At 43.8% G+C, this 18,592-nt stretch overlaps 1 long non-coding RNA gene across 1 annotated transcript; it reads left to right on the top strand.

Moving 5' to 3' along the window:
* Window positions 1–659: 659 nt before the first annotated feature.
* LOC131564879 (uncharacterized) lies at window positions 660–10,607 on the top strand. The gene is made up of 3 exons (XR_009275418.1): window positions 660–731; window positions 8,180–8,265; window positions 9,000–10,607. It is a non-coding gene; the product is annotated as an uncharacterized LOC131564879 (long non-coding RNA).
* Window positions 10,608–18,592: the final 7,985 nt, after the last annotated feature.

Consider the following 18,592-nt stretch of genomic DNA (forward strand, 5'->3'; position numbering starts at 1 on the left):
GGAAAGAGCAGCCCAAGGCAGGGCTCAGCTATGTGCTGCTCCTTGAAGTGACAATAAAGCAGTTTATGATTTAAGGTAGTAGGTGGTGAAACAAAGATCTGGGAGCCTTAGGGGACAAACAATAATCTTTGCTTTCTGCAGGAACACTGGACAAAGCAGGAGCAGCATCAGGTGGCTTTAAGAGTATTTTCTCCTTGCAATACTCTTCTCCTGAGTGAGTGGCCCAGGTGAAACCAGGTGAAAAGGATTTGTGGTTAAGTGCTCAGAGCTCCTCCCCACAGGTGTTGGTGGGGGCTCTGGGGGTGTGGAGCTGCCCAGGTGAGGCTGTGGATATCAAACACCACCCAAGGAGCTTCCCTGCAGCTCCAGAGCAGGAATTTCTTAACCTGGAGACTTGGAGGCAGCAGGAGGAATCTTCCCAAGGAGTCCTGGCAAAAGTGAGTTTCTTACTGGTGTAATAAATCCCTGAATTCCTAAATGTAGGGGGATAGAATGTGAGAAAATAAACGTGGTGTAGAAAGTAATCTTCCCCCTAAGGGGTTGCAGCTGGGTTAATTATCAAAGATTGGGAACAGGCCTGGCTTTAATAGGCCACAGGTGTAAGCAATGAGAAGAAGATGCTATAAGAGAGTGGGGTGGCCCCTTGAGAGGGGAGCTGGAGTCAGTTGGCTGCTGTGTGAAGAAGAAAGAGTCAGTGCTTGGAGGAGCTGTCCATGAGAAATGCAAAAAAGGTATGAAACAAATTTTTGTGATAGGAGACAACAGTATGGAACCCCTGCAATGAGATGATAACACCTAAAGGGAAATTACTGGATGAGAGGGGGGGTCTTGGGTGGGCTGCTGGGGGTGTGAATCTATGGATGCCCAGCATGTCTGTTCTAGCTCTGGCTATCAGCTCTTGCTTCAAGAGCACAGCAGAAAAAGTCGATTATCTTGTGTGCTTTTATGTGGAATACTTTCTTTGGTCTCAATGTTATAATTTTTAATAGGGTATTAGATAAATGTCATGCTATGTGTTACTTGTTTTGTTTGGATAATGCCTTCTAAATAGGAGTTTAGATAAATTTATTTTTAATTGTTTCTTATTTTGTTTGGTTAATGCCTCATAGTAGGACTTTTTGAAATTAATGTGAATCTATCACTAAATTATAATGGAGCAATTATGAAAATAATGAATTTATGATCCAACTGCTGTTGAAGTAAAAAGGAAGGAAATTACAATGACCTGACTCACCTTTGCTGATGTATCAGAGAGAAAATGAGGCTGGGAGTACTAAATGTTGTATTCAAACAGTTTAATGTACAGAGAGGAACTTTCAGAACTTCACACTGACATGAAATGGGAAATAAGTATTTATTTTGGAATAAAAAAACAATTTCTGACTGCAGAAGCCAAATGGAAAAAAATCTGCTTCAGCTTTCATTAAGAAATTGGTTCTTCCCCCATGGCTTCTTTTGTCTTGAGGGCTTAAAGCACCTTTTTTAAGGATCTGTAATGAAAAATGGTTTTCTCCTCCATAAATTTTGTTTTTATTAGAGTTCTGATGAGGGCAGGTGTGTTCTGATGCTCTGAGTTGCAGAAAACTTCATCATTATCCTTGTAACAAGAAGCACCTGGAGATGAGACTATCTCCCTCTCCACACCTGTAAAGAATCTGTTCAAATCAGTGGCTTAAAAGTTTTTTTTTTCTATGGGTCAGTGTCTGCATTTGTTCACCTTCAAGTGCTCCTCTATTTCCTGATAGTAATTTTATTTAACTAATAAATCTTTGTCAGAGACAATAGAAGGCATGACCTGGGCATGGTCTTTTAGGAAATAAACCTAAACCAATTACTATAGGGAAAATACTCAGCTCTTGATTAAGACTCTGAGGTAATTTGGTGATGACTCTGTTCAGACCACAGTAAAAAGCTTTTTGGTTTTTATTTCTCAAAAGGATTTTCTTCTGGCTGCAGAGCCGTTGCTTGAGCAGTCGCTGCTGTGTGCTCTCGGGTGGTTTGTGTGCTTTGATGCTCAGTGCAGGCTCTGTGCACAGAGGGAGCCCCTGTGCTGCTGTTTGCCCAGCCTGGGCTCATTATGGTCCTGATCCAGGGGCTCCCCGAGGTGAGAACCTGTCACAGCAAAGCTGAGTGCTCAGTGGGCTGCTGGGCTGAGGTGTTAAACCACATTCCTTATCTCTGCATCCTCTGGCTCCTTCCCTGGTGCTGCCAGGACATCCAGCAATTTCTTTCCCTGGATTTTGCTGGTGATGGTATTGAGAATCTCCTATCCCCTCTGTTTGATGTTTGTTTTATTGGAGGTGTTGTTAACCTTTACTCAGTGCACTTATTTACTTCAGGCTTTAATAGTGTGATAAGGTCACCACAAATTTAGTGGGAGGCGTTTTAAGCACTTGCAGCCATAAATCACAGTGTTCATCACCCTTGTGCAGTTTATCCAGAACCAGAGAAATCCATTTTGGTCCAAACCATGAAGGCCAAATAAAGCCAGGTATCATGGTGAGAAAGCTTTGACATATGGCTCTGAGGGAACCTGCACACTTCTCCTCTATAAATTAACAGCTATTTTGCAGAGCTGACAAGTAGGGTTGATATTCTTGGAACTGATCCTATTTGTGGCTTTCCCCCCTCCCCTCTTCCATTCTACTCTCTTGATCTTTCCCTTTAGAAAATCCAGAGAGTGGAAAAAGCAGTCTGTTCTCTACAGTAGGTTTTAAACCACTGGTGGTATGGACCCATGTCACAAGTCTGCTGAACTTGAAACTTTAAAACCTCAGGGACTCATCTCTGCAGAAATATGTTCTTATCTATTCCTTTAGATTAGATTTTTTTCTCCTTAGACGAGACAGCCTTTTCAGGTAGGATCAAACCAGACTGCAGGTCATCCTAAGAGCTGCAGAGTCCAGAAAAGGAACAGCAGTAAGCTCTGTTCAAGATGTGTTGTGGGTCACTAAAGTGCACTGGCCAGGAAATGGGCTCAGTAACTGGAATGGATATCTGTGACAGTATTCACAGGGGTCTGAGGATGAGAGAAGAGAGGAGGATCTGACTCCATGTTTCAGAAGGCTTGATTTATTTTTTTTTATTATATATATATATTGTATTAAAACTATACTAAAAGAATAGAAGGAAGGATTTCTTCAGAAGGCTAGCTAAGAATAGAATAATAAGGAATGATAACAAAGGCTTGTGGCTCAGACTGTCTGAGCCAGCTGACAGTGATTTGCCATTAATTAGAAACAATTAATTTGGGCCAATCACAGATGCAGCTGTTGCATTCCAGCAGATAATCAATGCTTACATTTTGTTCCTGAGGCCTCTCAGCTTCTCAGGAGGAAAAATCCCAAGGGAAAGATTTCTCATAAAAGATGTCTGCAACAGATATCCTGCTTTAATTCCTGTTGGTTTCTGGCCCCTGCAGTACCCCAGGAGCCTGGCCTTACCCCTGCCTACAGCCCAGCAAAATTCAAAGGGTATTGGAGAGGGGGAGGAAGGGATTAGTTGGCAGCAGTGGTGTTGGACTCCTGAACTCTCTAAATGACTCAAGAGGAGATTGATTTCACCTGTAAAGCCCAGCAACCTCCTGGGTTTTAAGCTAGCATTAAAAATTAAATGCCAGTTTGTGTGTTATTAAAGGTGGAATGAAACTGCTGCATCCCACCACGCTCAGAGCAAGAAAAAGATGGAGGCTTTGTAGCGCTCAGCAATGCTGTTACTGTGAAGTGCAAAAGTGGTGTGAGGTGGAAGGATGACTGTCTCCTCGAGTTCCTCCTTCATCTGTGTAGTGAGAGAAGAAAAAACACTCATTCTGAGTGAGAGACAGTGCTGTGATGTCTGCCAAAGTTGCCAAAGAGCAGAGTCTGGCTGGGCTGTGTGCACAGCACACCTGATGGATGCTCAAACACAGCCCCTGTGAAAACAGGCACGGCAGGCTGTGCCAGGCACTGCTGCCTCTCACTCAGTGTCAAATGCTCCCTGCCAGAGCAGCTCCCTGAGTGATAGATTAAAAAGCAGCAAGAGCTCATCAAAGTCCAGATACATCTCTTTTAGATAAATAAAACCTTGTCACTTTGGGGAACTGCAGGGACTGGATGAGTTTTTTCCAAGGCCTGAGGGTGAAGGCAGATCCCCCCCTCACCATTATGGATGTGTTTTGGGTGCACATAACCATTGCTGGTTCTGCCATTTTAATTTTAAGTCCTTGCTTGATGTTTTTCTGAAGAACTGCAGGTCCTGGAAATGTCTGATTCATTTGTTTTTAAAGGTACAAAACTCTTGCCATCATCTGCATAGGTGTAGCATGCATCTCTGCCCTGTCTGCATCAGGCTGGGAGAAAAGCCAAACCTTTTTTTTGTCATCAAAACCTTAGGACTTTGATCAAAGTACATATTTTTGGAGCATATTATGGGGCTGAGAATTGGTGCTGCACAGGAACAATGGAACCTGATGGAGGTCCCTATTACAGGATATGAAAGTGTTGGTCTGTGTGATGAAATTCCAGGAGCAGGAGCCAGAGGCTGGAGTAAACTGGGTGTGCCCTTGGTGCAACCTTCCAGAGGTGCAGACCACAGCTGTCACTGGCAGAGAACAGACTGGAGCCTGAGTCACTGGGAAAAGGGACCCTCACCTTTGAACAGGGTCTGTGCCTCTGCTCATGGCTGTGGTCATCACCACACACTGAAATCTGCAGCTCCACAGCACTTTCCATGCCAGGCAATCTCTCTCTTTAATGCCTAACAATTCTGATAACATTTTAATTTTTTCCTGGCTATGTCCATAATGTTTTTTCTTCAGTGAAGTCTGCTTAGTGCACAGCCATGTTGTAAAGCCAAGCTGCAGTTCCAACCTGCCCCATACCAAAAAAAATTTTGTTTGAAAAAGATCAATTTCTCAGGGAAATTTGCTTTGATTTGCAGAACAGAAAACATCCTCAACTCCCTGTGCTGATGTGTGTGCAGTCCTTGGCAGGTCACAGGGCCTCAGGAGAGGACACCTGAGTTTCCAAGGCATGGGCATGGTTCTACATGTGCCATGTACTTTCTGTCTACTCCTTTCTTCACTGCTTTGAGTGAATTTGAGGGATAAAACCTTACAAATTGTGGTTTGGCCCTTGTAGAATAGATATTTAAATGGAAATAATTGTTTTAAAGTTATGATAGAAAATGATCCACCTTTAGGAGTGGGGCTAAGACCACTCAGCATTTCACAGGACCACTAAAATCCACCACTTTCTTCATCTGTAGGATGATTCATAGCTCCGGAGAGCTTTTTCTTACCTCCTCATGTTTTGCAAAACTATTCTACCTTCACTTCTGAGCTTCCTCCTCCTCTGGCTAATGTTCTCTGGGTAAGGTTCCTGCTCACTGCTGGCAGATGATGACCTAGATCTCTTGTGCATCTTTTCTGAAGAAAGCAGCTGAGCTGATGCTCCTTATTCTCCATGCTGTTTAAAGCTGGGCATGGTTCAGCAGAACTCAAACACTTTGCCCTTGAGAGTAAATCTCAAATTCCAAGATTCATCTCTAGGATTGTGTTTTGTGCTCTGCAGGCTGAGGTGCCTGTCAGGATTTCCTGTGAGCTGTGGGGATGAGTTGATACTCTCCACTTTCCTGCCTGCTGACAGGACACTCACCATGAAATGCTGACTGGCTCAATTTCATTTTGCTTGTTTGATGCTGGCATCCCAATCTCTGAAATCAGAGCCCTGCTCCTTTTGCTGGACTGGGTTCTGTGTGTACTTATAGTGAGCACTGGTTGGACCTGTTGTAGGGAGAATTGATCTGGGCAGCCAAGATGAAGGGCAAGAAATAAAAATATTTTCCCTTTTCCATGGGGAGTTTCAGGCAGAGAGTGGAGAGGAGCAGCCTTGCCTTGGAGCTTGCTAGAAACCCCAGCAATGACTTTGAGGCTGCTCTGGATGTTGGTGGCAGCAAAAGAAGCACTACAGACCTACAGAAGTGTAGGTCTGTGACTCTTCCCTTGCTTGGGGATGAGTGGAAAATGGGATTTAATTGTCTGAACAGCATGGGAGACTTTTGAAATAACAGTTTATTGTCATTTTCTCTGGTGCCATTTCTGCATTGTCAGCACTCAGGTCCCCAAACTTTTCATGTGGGATGAGCACCCCTGTGTGGGGCTGGCAGGTGTGACGGTGTTCACAGGGGTCCAAGGATGAGGGAAGAGATGAGGATCTGACTCCATGTTTCAGAAGGCTTGATTTATTATTTTATTATATGTATTACATTACAATTATACTAAAATAATAGAAGAAAAGGTTTAATCAGAAGGCCAGCTAAGAATAGAATAGACAAGAATGATAACAAAGGTTTGTGGCTTGGCTCTCTGTTTGAGCCAGCTGGGCTCTGACTGGCCATTAATTACAAACATCCAATGTGGGCCAATCACAGATGCACCTGTTGCATTCCACAGCAGCAGATAACCATTGTTTCCATTTTGTTCCTGAGGCCTCTCAGCTTCTCAGGAGGAAAAATCTGAAGGAAAGGATTTTCCATAAAAGATGTCTGCGACAGGCAGGGTCCAGTGGGAGCACATGGAACTGGAGGTGACAGAGGGAAAGGGCACAAATTCAGGATGTCATTTATAAATATGCTTCTAATTGTTACCTTGGTTTGGAAGCCTTTGGAAAAGTGTGGACATATGGACTCCCTTAGCTTTCAGTTGTTTTCAAGAGCATATTGTGAGTGGGTGAGTGTTTGATAGGATGGAAATAAGGAAACCAGAATTTTCCCAAGTGGTGAATCACTTCTGGCTCTCCCATTAACAGAAGGTCTCCTTCTCAAGGTGACTTTATTAATTGGGCCTTTTATCATCTCTTGCATCACAGAGGAAAGTGAAAAGATATCAGCAACTGTGTGTGACCCTGCAGACAGCCACCGTCTGCAAAATCATGCACTTTCCATCAAAAAGTAATTAAATTAGCCCAGATTCCATGAGTAATGCAACTGGATCTCCCTGGCACCTCCCAAGAGAAATGTGCCTGAAGTCAAATGCACTCAGAGACCATATTTGTAACTGAAACAATTATTACTTTAATTCAGTCATCAAATTAATTTTCCAGAAGCAGGAAATGCCAATCACCAGAGGGGATGGCAGCAGAGTGCAGCTGCTCAGGCTCCAACAGGACTGATGGATGCAGAGAGAGGATGGACAGACTGACCATCCTCCTGAGCCAGGAGCAGCCCATCAGTTTGTTCTCTCCTTGCTTTTCCAGATGGAATTTTTGTTTTGTACAATTGTGACAGTGTTCACAGGGGTCTGAGGATGAGGGAAGAGATGAGGATCTGACTCCATGTTTCAGAAGGCTTGATTTATTAACTTATGGTATATATTATATTAAAACTATACTAAAAGAATAGAAGAAAGGACTTTATCAGAAGGCTGGCTAAGAATAGAATAGCAAGGAATGATAAAGGTTTGTGACTCAGCTTTCTGTCTGAGCCAGCTGACTGTGATTGGCCATTAATTAGAAACAACCAACATGGGCCAATCAAAGATCTACTTGTTGCATTCCACAGCAGCAGACAACCATTGTTTACATTTTGTTCTTGAGGCCTCTCAGCTTCTCAGGAGGAAAAATCCCAAGGAAAGGATTTTCCATAAAAGGTGTCTGTGACATACAGTGGCACTGGAGGGCAGCTCCCTGGGCTGCCACAGCTGCTGTGCCCCACGAGCTGCAGGGAGCACGGAGAGGTCAAGGCCAGGAACAAGCCAGGGCTCCTCTTTGTGCACCAGGCACTGAAGAGAAGTAGTCATGACATCTAAATTAGAGCCTGGTAGGGCTGTAGTCAAACTGCATCCTGAGCATTGCCATGAAGGGCAGTAAGTGGCCTGTCACATGCAGTTTGCTGCTTTGCTCATCCCCTGCCCTGCAGATGTCTGTGTGCACAAGGAGTTGTTTGCAGCAGCAGGAATTTTCCCAATAACCATACACATTCCTGCCTGCTGCAGGAAGCAAGCTGAGATGTGAAGATATTGAAGGCCCTTTAATCAGATAGCCCTTGGAAAATCTTTGGTAGGGACAGAAAAACATGGATACAAAGACTTTTCCTTTTATTTCTTTTTCCTGGCTTGTTCTGCATCAGTCTTTTCCAGGAGTCAGGACTGGGGTTAAGAATCTCCATTTCAGGGTTCGTATCAGCTGCTCTGCTTTCCTGACAGGTGCCTTTTCTGAGCTCTTTGGGAGTGCTCATTTTACCTTGCACCGATGGATGTGCTTGCTCCATCTACACTCAGCCCATCAGCAGGTAAAGGAACTCTGCAAATCAGTCAAGTTTAGGACAAGCTGTCTCTATTTCTCTATTTGCTGCCTAAGTTTTTCACAGTTGCTTTCCTAAAGGTTTTCTGTTTTCTGCCCAGCATGTTTTAGCATTGGGATTAGATTCAAGTGCTGGTTCCATTCTATTTTGATCTGTCCAGTGTTTTTTCTTTTTTTGTCACACAAATGATTACCTTGACTGATCTTCACTCTCCTTGTATTTATGCCTCTATGCAGATTTCTCTGTATGGTTTGGTTGGTGGGTAAACTACTTGAAAGGTGACATTTGACTGTTGAGTGGTTTCTTTTTGCTGGTACATGTGGATGCTTCAGGCAAAGTGACTTGAGATCTTGGATTGACAAATGAAAATAACCTTATTGTGAATTTTAAAAATTGGTTTATGAAACCCAGCACCATATGATTTCCTTCAGTGTTTCATGCAGTAAAGAACACTCAGACCCAGGCATGTAGTTGTGATACCTTGATGTGTTTGAAACTTTGGGTTGAGTAATCTTTCTCATCCAGACTTGAAGTGAAATAAGCAGGAGGGAACCCTTGGAGGTAAATACTGAGTGCTCTGCGTGTGGAGTTCAGCCATCCACATGGTTGCTATCAATTGTAATGATGGTTGTGAATCTACATTCTCATGGATCAGCTTGCACAATTACCTCTGGTGCCATCAGAGCATCTCTTGAGGTTCCCTCTTCACTTTTTGCCACCAGCCAGAGCACTTGCCTCCCCTCCAGAGCCCCCCATGGGATCCACTGCACCATTCTCGTTATCTGCGGTATCTCATCAGTATTACCTCAAGGAGAGCTAAACAATCCTGCCGAGGCACAGGAACAGAACTGGAAGGGTCAGTATGAAGCATCCAGCACACAGAGAAATGCCCTGTGTAATTCCCTCCCTCCCATGGGGCAGATTCAGCCTGGATCATCCTGGTCCAGAGGGATACTCTGGATCCAGAGCTCCACCACAAACAACATCCATTTCAGCCCCTGAGTTTCTGTGCTGCTCCAGGAGTGTCCTGGAGTTTGGCTCTGGATGTGATGAGACAGAGATGGGCTACAGGGAACTGGGAAGGGGCTTTGGCCTGGAGGTCCCAAAATCTTCCTGCTGTCCATGCTCTGAGGCTGGACCATCCCTGGTGCAATCTGCAAATCCCTCCCCACAGAGGGATCTGGCCTCAGCTGCAGTTTCCTTGCCCACTTAAGCGTGTTTATTTAGCTTTGCCAAAAAGGTGATGTGTGAAAATTGCTTTTATTACCAGAAAAAGAAGTTTGCAATAAAACCTGTCTCCTTGGGTGCACTAATTCTATTTTACAAAGAAAGAACATATTGTTTTAATTAATCATATGAAAGCAAAATTAGCATGATTATGTGAAAGGTGCTGTAAATCATTCTGATCCACATCATTGAACAAAGAGCACTTAGTTATTCCAGAGTTGTTAAAGATTTTATCTACCCAAGTGAAAATTCAATTAGCACAAACCAGTCTCATATAAAACTAAGGATTCTGACTGCAGGAAAAACTTTGTATGTGAATACTACCTTGTGCCAGTTTGATAGATTACTGTAATTAACTGTATCCCACGCAAGCTAAACAAAATTTACAGAAATGTTGTTGTACAAAAGGAATATCTTCTCTCCTGTTCTTGGCTAGAAACTGGAAGAGTCTCCATAATACTGTTCTGATGATGCTAATCCATGTCAAAGTGAAAAAAAAATGCTGCCAGCAAATGCAGAGAGCTCTGACATTCACTGTTTGGGGTTTTCCCCCTTTTCCTGCTGCATCAGAAACAGGCACTGCACTTAATGTGTCTCAACTTGAATTCAATTAGTTAACCCAAGATGTTTCAATTAAGCCACTTGAATTCAATTAGTTAACCCAAGACACTAGTAGAGAAAGACAAACCAAGAAATAAATGAGATTGCTTAGAAAAAGAGCCACGTTCTTATTCTTGGCCTTGCTGGGAGACTGGCAGAGTGCTAGAGGACAGACATGGAGGGCATGGCAAGTTGTGCCAGAATGCCTCATCCTGGTGTAAAAATAGCTGTACAAATAAACATGTTTGTTCTTGGAAGTGTCTCTCCTCACCTGTTAATTGTATTTGTCAGGCTTTGGCTGAGCTCTCCTCCTGCAAGGAGGAGCTGCTGTTGGTGTGTGCAGGGTCAGGCTCTTTGCTGCTCCATGTGTGCAGTCACACATTGATGCTGCTCTTGGGATGAGCATGGGTTTTGTGTTGCTGTCACCCTGTGGTGCTCTTGGTTTGTCTTGTAAAACACTTTATTAAGCAAATAGTAATTTTTCTATGTTCTAGTATCTTCTAGTGAGAGTGGTCAGGTAGAGAGGAGCTGGTAGTTCTGTTTTAGTATTCCAGATTAAGCAGAATGTGCCCTGTCCCTTATCCAGGCATAACTGGGGGACACTTGGGGAATTATTATCCCCAAAGATTTGTACAATCTGTGGAATGGGCCATGTGTACTGAGGAAGGCAGCTCTTTAGGGTCTTGTATGTAACTGCTACATGTTCTTGTTGAAAATGTGGTTCAAGATATGACCTGGTAGTGTCTGGTGTCTGTCCTTTGTCTCATCTTGGGCTGTCTTTCCTGTGGAGAAAGAGAAAAACCACAATAAAATTGTTCAGTCTGAAGGAAGAAAGGGAGAATGAAAATGCACTTCTCTTTGGATGCTTGGGTGCAAAATGTCACCAATCTCTTGTGTCAGTTGTTTGCTTTGATTGGATTTTTGTGTAGCTTGAGCTTCCTTTCAAATTTAACTAAATGGCCCCAATTTGGATGTGAAGATGGCTCTGTTTGCCAGAAGTGGCACATATTGAGGGTCATGGCTCTTGCAGCAATATCATACCAGGCTGTCTGACTTATGGGGTCTCTCTTGCTTTTTGGACTGGAAAAAAAAAATACCCAGTAATGTAAGTAAGCCTTCAATTGTCAAATGGGCTGGTGCATGTTCCTGGATTTCTCAGCCTGCAAGTAAACCTTGTGGCAGATCTTGGCATGCTTGATAATCAAAAGAGTGCCTGGATGAGATCTCTGTGTGCCCTACCCATCACACTGATCATCCCTGTTTGATTCAGATGGGGGGAAAAAAATCCTTATAAATTGCTGGCACTGCTGCCTGCAGCACCTGAAAGTGTCTTGGACTTCTCCCAAGCATGTAATGGCCTGGTCTGATTCTACTTCTATTACAGCTCAAGCACTGGAAATCCTGGGGTCAGATCCTCAGCTGGAATAAATGAGGATTGCTCTGATTGCAGTCAGAGATCTCTGCCAGGAGGCATCAGTGGATGGGGCTGCTTTCTTTTTTAAGGGGAAAAAGTGGGCAAATGAAACTGGTATCAGAGAAGGATGCAAATGTCTGTAGATACAGGCAAAGTAAGTAAAAGGGTGGGGGGAAGTGAAAGGGAGAAGATGGGAGCAAACACTTGAAGCAGCTGTCACAGAACCATAAAATTGTTTAGGTTGGAAAAGACCTTTAAGGTCATTGAGCCCAACATTGCTGTCACTGCAGTTTAAGTGGAAACATTTACCTGCAGCGCAAGTGAAAGGTCTGTCTGCGTGGCTGAAGTTGTTTGAGCTTGTTCCCTTGGAGGTCAACAGGCAGAGAACTCATTTTTGTGTTTAAAAAAGGAAAAAACCAAGTGTAAACCCCCAGAAATGAACATCCCCCCTGTGCTAGTGAGGGCATCAGTGAGGTGTGACAGCTACACCCTCTGCACAAACCCCATCCCACAGCAGCTCTGTATCTCTTTCCAGAGCAAATCCCTCTTTCTCAGCAGTTCTCCTTCCCTGCCAGTTTAATTTCAATACAGTTGGATTTCAGGCTTCTTCCTCTTAATCCCCACTTATTTCTTTAAACAGAAATGGTCAACCATTTTGGGGCAAGGTGGATTAGTGGAAGTGTTGGCAGAGAGCAATCTCTGTGTGGGAAAGCCCTCAGCAGGTTTCCTCCAGTGCCAGATTAGCTCAGCTGGCCCCTGCTGAGTGAGGAAATGGGTCATTGCTAATGTTGTTTAATTTTGCTTTTCTGAGATGGGCTCTGTGTAGCTCAGCTTTGTTTCATTTGCCACTCACAAACCTCTGTGCCTTTCAATAAAGGATGGCAGTGGTGACACTTTTACAGAGCTAGTGATTAACTTGTGGGTTTTTTTACCCTCAAATTTTGCACTGGTTTAAAGTAAATAATTAATGGGGTAATTTCTTCATGCTTTTCTCTTTGGCCCCCTTACACTCTCGGTCTGTTTGCTGACTGAACAGTAACTCATGAAACTACGGCTGTCACATTGTGGAGTTTATTTGCCTAGTCACTTTTTGTTTTGCAAAATTAATTGGATAAGGACAGATTTAAGTGACTGTGGAAGTTGGTGAAACATTACGTTCTCATTAGCTGGAATAATTCAGTTGCTCTGCTGTAATCTGCAGAATCCCCACAAAAGTCAACAAGATGGATGTGAGTGAGAGGAAGGGAAGTTTTGTAGTGACCTCCTGCCAGGGGGTGGTGGTGGGATGGCTCCTTGCAATCAATATCCCTCTTTTGGAAAGGGCATCCTTGCTGGGCTGAGCCATGGAGCATGAGCAGGAGGCTGCTCCTGTTGATCAGGAGCAGAGTCAGCACTTCTGGTGCATCTCCAAGGCACTTGGCTGTCTGCCCCTTCCCACTGCTGAGGGGTCCCTTCCCCACCCTGTCACTGCAGAATTCCTGCTTGGAAAGGCAAAAATTGTTTCTTCTTTTACAAATGGAGAAGAATAGAGAGGAAAGGAAAGAGGAAAAGGTGGAGCGGAATAGAGAGGAAAGGAAAGAGGAAAAGGTGGAGCGGAATAGAGAGGAAAGGAAAGAGGGGAAGGTGGAGAAGAATATTAGGGAGGAAAGGAAAGAGGGGAAGGTGGAGAAGAATATTAGGGAGGAAAGGAAAGAGGGGAAGGTGGAGAAGAATATTAGGGAGGAAAGGAAAGAGGGGAAGGTGGAGAAGAATATTAGGGAGGAAAGGAAAGAGGGGAAGGTGGAGAAGAATATTAGGGAGGAAAGGAAAGAGGGGAAGGTGGAGAAGAATATTAGGGAGGAAAGGAAAGAGGGGAAGGTGGAGAAGAATATTAGGGAGAAAAGGGAAAAGGTGGCAGAGAAAACCAAGTTAGACAGAATTCTTAGTAGCAAATGGGATAGAGTTCTGGTTTTGGGCTCATATGTCCAAGCATGTGTGATTTGAGCATGCTGAGCTGCTTTTTGTCATCACAAATGCTACCATGATATAAGTAATAAAAAAACAAGAAGCAGAAAGGTGATTGAGTTCCTGGGAGACAAACAGCTGGAGCTGCACTGCCATAAGGCTTGGGCATGGATCTGGGGCTGGATGAGTCCCTTCTATAAATAATTGATGAGGAATACAGAACTTGGGATGCTGAGGACAGAAAACAACGTCGGGGACAAAAATGCACAGCTAGGGAATACTCTGAGAGACTGGAATGAATCACAGAGTGAAAAACAAACCAGACCAGGGGAAGGTTCTGGGGTTACAGCAAATAATGATGCACCTCTGCTGTAAAGAGCCTTGAAAGAAAGGCATTTGGTGAAAGTGCTTTATAAGCTGTACACTGGGTTGAATTCCCACTGAGGCCAATGGAATTGCTCCCATTTATTTTTGTTAATGAGTTGATTTGGGCCTCAGTGGCCATGTTTTGGTCCCCTGTGCTTTGGGGATGTTTTCTTACTCTACTGGACAAATATATCAGTTGGATTCAGCTGGACTGTTTGAGCACCAAGACTGTTAATTGTGATTTAGGTTATTCCTGTTGTTTAGGATCATGAGCTGTCATGGAATCAAGACCCTCTTTGCCTATCAGACCTTGAAAAAGCATTTCTGCTCTGGACACAGATAATGTTCTGGTGCTGGCAGGGCTGTTGTACTTTAAGGAAGGATAGAGAGCTAGAAAACAGAATTTATTTGCAACTGTAGGGAGAACTTGGCAGATTTTTTTTTAGCTAAGAAATCAAGACTGGTGATGGGAGCTTGTCAAAACAAGGCTCCCTAACCATTTTCTTCAAACCAGCATAAGAAATTCACCTGGATTAGATGCGTGACCCAAGTAAAATTAATTCTTTAATCTCCTAATGATACCAAGCAATTAGCTTGTCAGGTATTTATAGCCGACTCAAAAATATTTATATTTTTTAGACTTGAAATGGAAAAGACCATTTTGCCCAAATGTCTTTAAGACTGTCAGACATTCAGCTGAGAGCAGCAGAATGCACTTAGTGGAGGCCACACAGGGGTCAGGTTCAGATCCCCATCTCCAAAGCTCTGCTGGATCTTTAATTCTTTCAATATTCCCTCCCAGACCTTCTGGTTAGGGCAGTGCCAGGACACTGACACCTCTTTGCTTTTTCCTTCTTTCCCTCTCAATTACTCATCACATCTGTCTCTGTTTATTTTGAAGTTTTCTGTGACCACCTACCCCATAATTGCAGATCTGAGTGTAAATCAGGAAAGGCACCTGGGGCTTGAGTTTTCCTGTCAATAAATCATCAGGACAATCTGGGAGCTGCAGCAGGGTGAGGTGTACCTGTAGGCCAAATGGGGAGGATGCTGTAAGTGCAGTGAAGCAGGGGAGAGGAGAAAAAAAGAACTAATTATGCTTATTGAATAAAACTATTCTGCTCTTTATCTATGAGAATTAGATTTAGAAGAGGCTGGAGCAAGCTGATTCAGTGACATAGATTTTGGTGTAGCACTGAGGCCAGTGCTGTTTGCAGAAGCAGACACCAAGGTCGTGTCTTTGAACTACACATGTTTTTCATGGGAATAAAAATGAAAGACATTTGTGGTGGCTTTGAACCAGTATCAAAAACAAGAGCTGGAGGTCACAAAGTGACAGTGAAGGAGAGGATGCACCCGAAATATTCATGACAAAAATTTCTTCAGCTGGGTAGAGCTTGGTGCTGCACAAGAACTGGGCTGTGTAAAAATACCCTGCAAGAAAAGGCTGGAAGGGAGCAGAATGGGTCTGCTTTGGGAAAACAGTGCTGCAGCCTGTAAATCCCATTTGTGATGGTTGGGCCAGTGCCTCATAAGCCTGCTGTGGAGGGCAGCTGCAGGCAGGGACCAAAACAGGACCAGGTTCCAAAAGGTACCTCCACACCCTTGGTGGGGGACAGATGCTCCACTCTGCAGCTGCTTTGGTACAAAGGAGTGGCAAGTTGTTGAGAGAGGCAGTGGGAGTTCAGTGCTGGTTTCTATTTTCCCCTGCTCTCTTGCAGCTTTTCCTGGAGGTTTCACCCCTGCAGGTATCTTGTGTCTCAGCAGCACAGCTGCTGCTTGATGCAGCAGCATCCCTCTGTGCTGTGACATGGTGGGCATGGACAGGAGTGCCCAGCACAGCCATGCCACTGGCAGGGCTCCTTCCCAGGTGGTTTCTTGGTTTTTGGTGAGTGTACCATGTCTGTAGCCATGGAGCTGGAGCCAAGAGTCTCCCTGACACAAAAGGAACACAAGGAGGGTGTTTGAGATGGGCAAGGCTGAGCCAAGTCTCTTGAAACAGGTTATGACACTCAAGTGTCTAAAATGCCCCACAGTTTTTCCCTTATGGACAGTACATGGCTGCTGAGACCCCAGACTCCCCTCTCCAGCTCTTCCCACCCTGTGTGTCACAGCTCAGCTGATGCACAGCCCCTCTGCGTCGCCACATTTCACAGGGAAAATCAAGGCACAATTCTTCCTAAGAATATTCTTATCTCATTGGCAGTGCCTGTGTTTGTGCCAAAGTGGAATGCAATGTGGAGATTGCTTACCCAGAGTGATGGTGTTTTGTTTCCTTGGCCTGTCAGGGCCAGCTCGGTGTGTGTGTGCCAGGACTGTCAGCTGAGAGTCACGAGATTCAAAGCAGTTGAGTGCTGGGCAGATTCAGTTTATATTTAATGTAATATAATATAGATTAATATAGCATAGTAAAGTAATTAATTAACCTTCTAAGATGGAGACCTCCTCATCATTCTCTCCCCTCCTCAGGGGTTGCCTATGAATTTGATACCTCAGAACTCGGCTGAGCTTAAGGAAAAAAGTTTGCCTTGACTTTATATCTTTTGTTGTTTTTTTCCCTCTTGCTGACCTTTCCTGGCTGCTTCCTCATCCTTCCCTGTGATGATGCCTTCGTCCTGCTTGTGACTGTCAGCCTTATCCATCCATGGAGGAGGAGTGTCCTTGGGCAGGGCTGTCACTCCTGCTGATTGACAAAAGGAAGGGCATTTGTCCTTTTGTCTATCAGTGTGATAAGCAAATCCAGTGCCAGTCATTTGCATGCAGGGAGGACGGTTTCATTAAGAATTTCATTAAGATGGTAATGTTTAATGTTTCCTGGAAAAAATGAGTTTTTAGGTTGTTCAATTATATAATTAAAGTCAGAGAATTAGGGAAGATTGCAAGCTGCTTGCATAATGTGGGCAAGTTTAATGGTAAAACTTGTAAATAAGTTCAAAGGAAATGAGCTTTTCTTTATGTTACTTGCCTTGAATGGATTTTGTCTCCTGCAAGAGTGAGGGAAATGGAGAAGGGCATCTGGGCACTTAACAGGCTCTGCCAGAGGAATGAATTCACAGACAGATGTCAGTTTTCCCTGAGTTTGAGCAACAGGAGATGGGTAAAATGATAAAATGCAGAACGTGCTGCTGGGCTGGACCAGGCTGCTCCATGAGCTGTGCAAGGCTGGGATTTCAGAGCGTTTTCTCCACTTTATTCAGCACAGCACTGGGTCACGGGGGGTTTGGCCTGGTGTTTTGCAAAGTGATTTTTTTTTTCCCCTTGGGGTTGTGATGCTGCATGCAGATTGTGCTAGAACTGCCCTGCTCCGAGAGTGGTTTCCCTGAGCTCAAGAGCATCTGAACTTGGAGTTCATTCATGTCCCAATGGCTCCTGAGACTCCCTGACCCCTGTCCTGCCCCAAAACCATGGATCTGTGAGTGGGATCTCTCCTCAGCTGCTCCTGCCTGCTGAGGGTTGCCGGCTCCATGGTATTCCAGAAGTTCTCCAAATCTTCCCATAGCATCCCTCAAATGTCAGCCCTGGAAAGTGTCGTATAAAGGAAATTTATTAGGGAGAATTCCCAGCAGAAGCTCAAGCAGTATAACACCTTAAAAAGGGAATGGTGACCTGACAGAGCTGCAGCAGTGCAATGTATTATGTGCCTCTCCTTTAGTACTTTATACAGGTTATTTTAAGGAAATAACCATTTTGGATGCACCATTATTCTTTATAAAGAAGATCTATATTTGAGTGATTTGAGAATGACAGCTGCTTCCTCCTTGCTTATTTTTCCTGTTTTTTACAGTGTTCCAGTTCATTTCATTGCAGGCTTTTATTTTGTTCAGTTCATGACTTTTGATTGCTGTCCAGCATATTAATATTTCATATGGAAAATAATGTAGATTAACTAATTTATCCAGTCTCTTTTAATCATTCAGCTTGTGAAATAATAAAAAAAAATATTTAATTTATTAAGTCTCATCAATTTTCCCCCAACTCAATATACATTCTATAACCATTCCTTGGGTTGTGAGATGGTTTAGAGCATTTATTTTGGATCATTGGTTGCATTTACATGTTGCACGTTACATTTTTGGACATAAGATGAGGCTGTGTATTTTCCAGTGTTAATAATCTAGTCTTGGTGGAAGATTCCCTTTAGCCCCTGAGTGAGCTTTTGCCTCAATACTTGTTTTCACAGATGAAGACTCTTGATTTTTTTTTTCTTTCCCCCTGGCCTCTGTGCATTCAGCAAATCTTCTCAGCACATTGACAAGAATGATGCATAGGTCTTTCATTATTATTTATCTGCAATGTTTTATGCATCAATGAATCCCATATTTTCCTTCTGCCTGATAAATACTTGGCTGCAGGGAGAAATGCACCCACCTGGTCATTAGCAGTCAAAGAATGGTGTGTCCTGGGAGAATAGTGCTGGGTCAATAAAATTGTGTCTAGGCATTATGCTGGACAAAAGGGGATTACTGGGCTATTGAATGGGAGGTGAGTGATTATTGATTGAAGTATTTGTGTTTTGAAATAGCTCTGAATAAAAACATACCTCACGTGTAGTCACTTGCCAAACTTCTGGTTTTTCTCTGTGCTAATGGGAAGAGTCTTTTTGTGCTGCTCATGACCAGTGATGTTATTCACCTGCTCAGTTCTGGAGCCTGCCCTGTGCAGTTTCAGACTTGATTTGTGGGTTCTGAGTTGTTGCCAGTGAAATTGGGAATTTTGGGACCCACAAGGTCCAAAATGTACCATCTGGATTTGCCCCTGACCCGT

The sequence above is a fragment of the Ammospiza caudacuta genome, chromosome 16 (assembly GCF_027887145.1).
Source record: "Ammospiza caudacuta isolate bAmmCau1 chromosome 16, bAmmCau1.pri, whole genome shotgun sequence".
Lineage (NCBI taxonomy): Eukaryota > Metazoa > Chordata > Aves > Passeriformes > Passerellidae > Ammospiza > Ammospiza caudacuta.